The sequence below is a fragment of the Petromyzon marinus genome, chromosome 51 (assembly GCF_048934315.1).
Source record: "Petromyzon marinus isolate PM22_M1 ecotype Great Lakes invasive population chromosome 51, UKy_Petmar_22M1.pri1.0, whole genome shotgun sequence".
Lineage (NCBI taxonomy): Eukaryota > Metazoa > Chordata > Hyperoartia > Petromyzontiformes > Petromyzontidae > Petromyzon > Petromyzon marinus.
This window is the reverse complement of record NC_133717.1, coordinates 1,626,070-1,632,560: the sequence shown is the minus strand read 5'-3', so window position 1 is coordinate 1,632,560 and position 6,491 is coordinate 1,626,070. Positions and strand designations below refer to the sequence as shown.

Genomic DNA, 6,491 nt, shown 5'->3' with positions numbered 1-6,491 from the left:
CTACTGCCTACCACCTGACTACCTACGCACCTACTAGCCTACCTACCTACCTACCTACCTACCTACCTACCTACTACCTACCACCCTACCACCTACTACCTACCACCTACTACCTACTACACCACCTACTACCACCTACTACCTACCACCTACTACCTACCACCTACTGCCTACCACCTACTACCTACCACCTACTGCCTACCACCTACTACCTACCACCTACTCCCTACCACCTACTACCTACCTCCACCTACTACCTACCACCTACTACCTACCACCTACTACCTACCACCTACTACCTACCACCTACTACCTACCACCTACTACCTACCACCTCCTACCTACCACCTACTAACCTACCACCTACTACCTACCACCTACTACCTACCACCTACTACCTACCACCTACTACCTACTACCTACCACCTACTACCTACCACCTACTACCTACCACCTACTCCTACCACCTACTACCTACTACCTACTACCTACCACCTACTACCTACCACCTACTACCTACCACCTACTACCTACCACCTACTACCTACCACCTACTACCTACCACCTACTACCTACCACCTACTACCTACCACCTACTACCTACCACCTACTACCTACCTCCACCTACTGCCTACCACCTACCACCTACCACCTACTACCTACCACCTACTACCTACCACCTACTACCTACCACCTACTACCTACCACCTACTACCTACTACCTACCACCTACTACCTACCACCTACCACCTACTACCTACCACCTACTACCTACCACCTACTACCTACCACCTACTACCTACCACCTACTACCTACCTACCTACTACCTACCACCTACTACCTACCACCTACTACCTACCACCTACTACCTACCACCTACTACCTACCACCTACTGCCTACCACCTACTACCTACCACCTACTACACCTACTACCTACCACCTACTACCTACCACCTACTACCTACCACCTACTACCTACCACCTACTACCTACCACCTACTACCTACCCACCTACTACCACCTACCACCTACTACCTACCACCTACTACCTACCACCTACTACCACTACCACCTACTACCTACCACCTACTACCTACCACCTACTACCTACCACCTACCTACCTACTACCTACCACCTACTACCTACCACCTACTACCACCCCTACTACCTACCCCCACCTACTACCTACCACCTACTACCTACCACCTACTACCTACCACCTACTACCTACCACCTACTACCTACCCCTACTACCTACCACCTACTACCTACCACCTACTACCTACCTACTACCACCTACCACCTACTACCTACCACCTACTACCTACCACCTACTACCTACCACCTACTACCTACCACCTACTACCTACCATCCTACTACCTACCACCTACCACCTACTACCTACCACCTACTACCTACCACCTACTACCTACCACCTACTACCTACCACCTACTCCTACCACCTACTACCACCTACCACCTACTACCTACCACCTACCACCTACTACCTACCACCTACTACCTACCACCTACTACCTACCACCTACTACCTACCACCTACTACCTACCACCTACCACCTACTACCTACCACCTACTACCTACCACCTACTACCTACCACCTACTACCTACCACCTACTACCTACCACCTACTACCTACCACCTACTACCTACCACCTACTACCTACCACCTACTGACACCTACCACCTACTACCTACCACCTACTACCTACCACCTACTACCTACCACCTACTACCTACCACCTACTACCTACCACCTACTACCTACCACCTACTACCTACCACCTACTGCCTACCACCTACTACCTACCACCTACTACCTACCACCTACTACCTACCCACCTACTACCTACTACCTACCACCTACTACCTACCACCTACTACCTACCACCTACTACCTACCACCTACTACCTACCACCTACTACCTACCACCTACTACCTACCACCTACCTCCCCACTACCTACCACCTACTGCCTACCACCTACTACCTACCACCTACTACCTACCACCTACTACCTACCACCTACTACCTACCACCTACTACCTACCACCCCTACCACCTACTACCTACCACCTACTACCTACCACCTACTACCTACCACCTACTACCCTACCACCTACTACCTACCACCTACTACCTACCACCTACTACCTACCACCTACCTACCTACCACCTACTACCTACCACCTACTACCTACCACCTACTACCTACCACCTACTACCTACCACCTACTACCTACCACCTACTGCCTACCACCTACTACCTACCACCTACTACCTACTACCTACCACCTACTACCTACCACCTACTACCTACCACCTACTACCTACCACCTACTACCTACCACCTACTACCTACCACCTACTACCTACCACCTACTGCCTACCACCTACTACCTACCACCTACTGCCTACCACCTACTACCTACCACCTACTACCTACCACCTACTACCTACTACCTACCACCTACTACCTACCACCTACTACCTACCACCTACTACCTACCACCTACTACCTACCACCTACTACCTACCACCTACCACCTACTACCTACTACCTACCACCTACCACCTACTACCTACCACCTACTACCTACCACCTACTGCCTACCACCTACTACCTACCACCTACCCTACCACCTATACCTACCACCTACTACCCTACCACCTACTACCTACCACCTACTACCTACTACCTACCACCTACTACCTACCACCTACTACCTACCACCTACTACCTACCACCTACTACCTACCACCTACCACCTACTACCTACCACCTACTACCTACCACCTACTACCTACCACCTACTACCTACCACCTACTACCTACCACCTACTACCTACCACCTACTACCTACCACCTACTACCTACCACCTACCACCTACTACCTACTACCTACCACCTACTACCTACCACCTACCACCTACTACCTACTACCTACCACCTACTACCTACCACCTACCACCTACTACCTACTACCTACCACCTACTACCTACCACCTACCTGTCGTCAGACTCTGGTCGAGGTCTGCGTTCACGACGGCTGCTCGCGGGATTTCGCTGCTCCCGCAGCCGTCGGCCCGACAGGCGGCCCCGCCCCTCCCCCTCACGCCGCCCCGCCCCCTCCTCCTCACGCCGCCCCGCCCCTCCCCCTCACGCCGCCCCGCCCCTCTCTCTCCTCCCCACTCCGCCCGCGCCTCACGCGGCCCCGCGCGACCTCTCTGCCGGCGTCTGGCGCCAGGCGGCGGGGGGCGTGGCCGCGTCCGGCGCCCCGCCTCCGGTGGCGCTGCGGCCACGATGAGAGCGGAGCGCGCGACGGCATCCCCCGACCTTGCTGATAAATCAGCCAATCAAATGAAGGGGGTGAGGAGGGGGGGGGGGGCACTTCGTTACTCGATCCATGGATCGAGTTGGCAAGGAATCGACACGGGCGACTCAGGGGCCATCCATTCAGATAGTCCGGCAGTAGACTATCTGTTTGCTTAAACGCGTTAATATTATTAATCCTTGGTCGTTTCTGCGTGGATTAAATATCGTCCGTTCTATAGGATTGGAGGGGGGGGGTAAAAGTTTTGTCCGATGTTTGCGTGCCTACTAAATGGAGGGCCCCTAACCACGCAATTTGTGATTTGACCCCGGTATCAATCAAGTTTGTGAAGCTTTCGTGACTACCAGGGATCCACGATCTTTGGTCCTTTCGGTAGAGTCACGCATAGATAGAAAATAAATTAAATCGCGACGTTTTCGGGCGCAACACAAGCGAAACGTCGCGATGTAATTGATTCAATTTCATACCGACGTGACTTTAGAGTATGAACCCAGGTATTTGCTTCGACGTTTTCTCATGATGGATCGACTGAGCGGGAATGGATACAATTCATCTGGATTAGCAATCCGCAATACCCATCGATGGGGCGTTGGGGGGGGGGGGGTGGGATGTGATCGATTGTATCGCTCCACCCCAGCGCTGCGCATGGCGTCTCGTTGTTTTGCGGATGCAGCATCTGGCACGAGATGTGGTGCTGGAGCTAAGTGACTCCCGCTCCATAAACACAAGTCAAGATGACCCCCGTCAGAGACGCATCTTTCAGCTGTCATTTGTGGCCAGGTCGCTTCTGCAAAAAGAACCTCAGAGCTCAGTGCGCCTTGCTTGCCAAGATAAGCACGATGCTTTATTTTATTTGTTTATTTCCTTCAAGTTATTTGTTTCACTTTCCCTATACTCCCCACCCCTGTCGTGTTTTTGGACTGTTTGTTGGTGTAACGTTCCGACGCCGTGCCTCTACTGGACATCTCTGAACAAAAAGAGCTTCGTAGCTCATCGGATTCCTCCTCCAGTATGAATAAACACGCTGGCCCTCGTCATCCACCCTGGTCAGGCGTGAGGTTGCGTGTACCCCACCACACGCAACCTCACCATCATTCAGCAACAGATCGTGGCGGATGCGACCCCCCTCCGCCACCCCTGCCCCCCGAATGAGACCCCAGAGATTGCTACTTTATTCATACTTCTAGCAATGTACGTATGTTGACCTTCTCTAGCAATGTACGCATGTTGACCTTCTCTAGCAGTGCACGTATGTTGAACTTCTCTAGCAATGTACGTATGTTGAACTTCTCTATCAATGTACGCAGCCAACCGCTGGACGGATATTCTGATTATTATTTATTCTTGGCACTGATTAAGGAGCGTGAAATATCGGCACCACCACCCTCATCCTCCCCACCTTCGGTGAATCCACTTCTGCATGTGTCCGGTCCCCGGCACGGGAATGTGGATTGTCACTTACTCGCTCACTCGTCACTGGCTCGCTCGCTGCTGGAGCACCTCTGTGGCCCCTGGTATGGGAATGTGGAATTTGCACATTACGGAGTGGGGGGAATATTTCCGGCTGTCACTCATCGCTGTCTCTGGCTGTGTGGCACGTGGTGCTGCTGCTGGTGCTGCCGTGACGATAGCGCCGGGAAGAGAATGAAGGCTGCGTGACTGCGTCACTGTGACTGTGACTACGTGACTGTGTGACTGATTGCGTCACTGTGTGACTGTGTGACTGTCATTGCGTCACTGTGACTGTGACTACGTGACTGTGTGACTGTGAGACTGTGTGACTGTCATTGTGTCACTGTGACTGTGTGACTGTCACTGCGTCACTGTGACTGCGTCACTGTGACTGTGAGACTGTGTGACTGTCATTGCGTCACTGTGACTGTGTGACTGTCATTCCGTCACTGTGACTGTGTGACTGTCATTGCGTCACTGTGACTGCGTGGCTGTGACTGCGTCACTGTGACTGTCATTGCGTCACTGTGACTGTGCGACTGCCATTCCGTCACTGTGACTGCGTCACTGTGACTGTGTGACTGTCATTGCGTCACTGTGACTGCGTCACTGTGTGACTGTGTGACTGTCATTGCGTCACTGTGACTGTGTGACTGTCATTGCGTCACTGTGACTGTGTGACTGTCATTGCGTCACTGTGACTGTGTGACTGTCATTGCGTCACTGTGACTGTGTGACTGTCATTGCGTCACTGTGACTGCGTCACTGTGACTGTGGGACTGTTATTGCGTCACTGTGTGACTGTGTGACTGTCATTGCGTCACTGTGTGACTGTGATTGCGTGGCTGTGACTGCGTCACTGTGTGACTGTGTGACTGTCATTGCGTGGCTGTGACTGCGTCACTGTGTGACTGTGATTGTGTGACTGTGATTGCGTGGCTGTGACTGCGTCACTGTGTGACTGTGTGACTGTCATTGTGTGACTACGTCATTGTGTGACTGTGACTGCGTCACTGTGTGACTACGTGACTGAGTGCAGCTGCCACACGCGGCCGCTATTCCCGGCAGCGGTGGGTGAGTGGGTGGGTGAGTGGGTGGGCGATGTTGTTGTTGTTGTCGCACCGGGCGATGTTGTTGTTGTTGTCGCAGCGGGCGATGTTGTTGTTGTTGTCGCACCGGGCGATGTTGTTGTTGTTGTCGCACGAGGCGATGATGTTGTTATTGTCGCACCGGGTGATGTTGTTGTTGTTGTTGTCGCAGCGGGCGATGATGTTGTTGTTGTCGCACCGGGCGATGTTGATGTTGTTGTCGCACCGGGCGATGTTGTTGTTGTTGTCGCACCAGGCGATGTTGTTGTTGTTGTCGCAGCGGGCGATGATGTTGTTGTTGTCGCACCGGGCGATGTTGTTGTTGTTGTCGCAGCGGGCGATGTTGTTGTTGTTGTCGCACCGGACGATGTTGTTGTTGTTGTCGCACCAGGCGATGTTGTTGTTGTTGTTGTTGTCGCACCGGGCGATGATGTTGTTGTTGTCGCAGCGGGCGATGATGTTGTTGTTGTCGCACCGGGCGATGTTGTTGTTGTTGTCGCACCGGGCGATGATGTTGTTGTTGTCGCACCGGGCGATGTTGTTGTTGTTGTCGCACCGGGCGATGATGTTGTTGTTGTCGCACCGGGCGATG

General features: G+C 52.8%; 1 long non-coding RNA gene across 1 annotated transcript in view; it reads right to left on the bottom strand.

Annotated features, from left to right (window-relative positions):
- Positions 1–3,133, bottom strand: part of LOC142931216 (uncharacterized) — a 13,702-nt gene extending 10,569 nt beyond the window's left edge. Inside the window, exon 1 of the long non-coding RNA XR_012947220.1 lies at positions 3,036–3,133. This is a non-coding gene — a long non-coding RNA (uncharacterized LOC142931216). The remainder of the gene's footprint in view (positions 1–3,035) is intronic.
- Between the last annotated feature and the right edge of the window lie 3,358 nt (positions 3,134–6,491).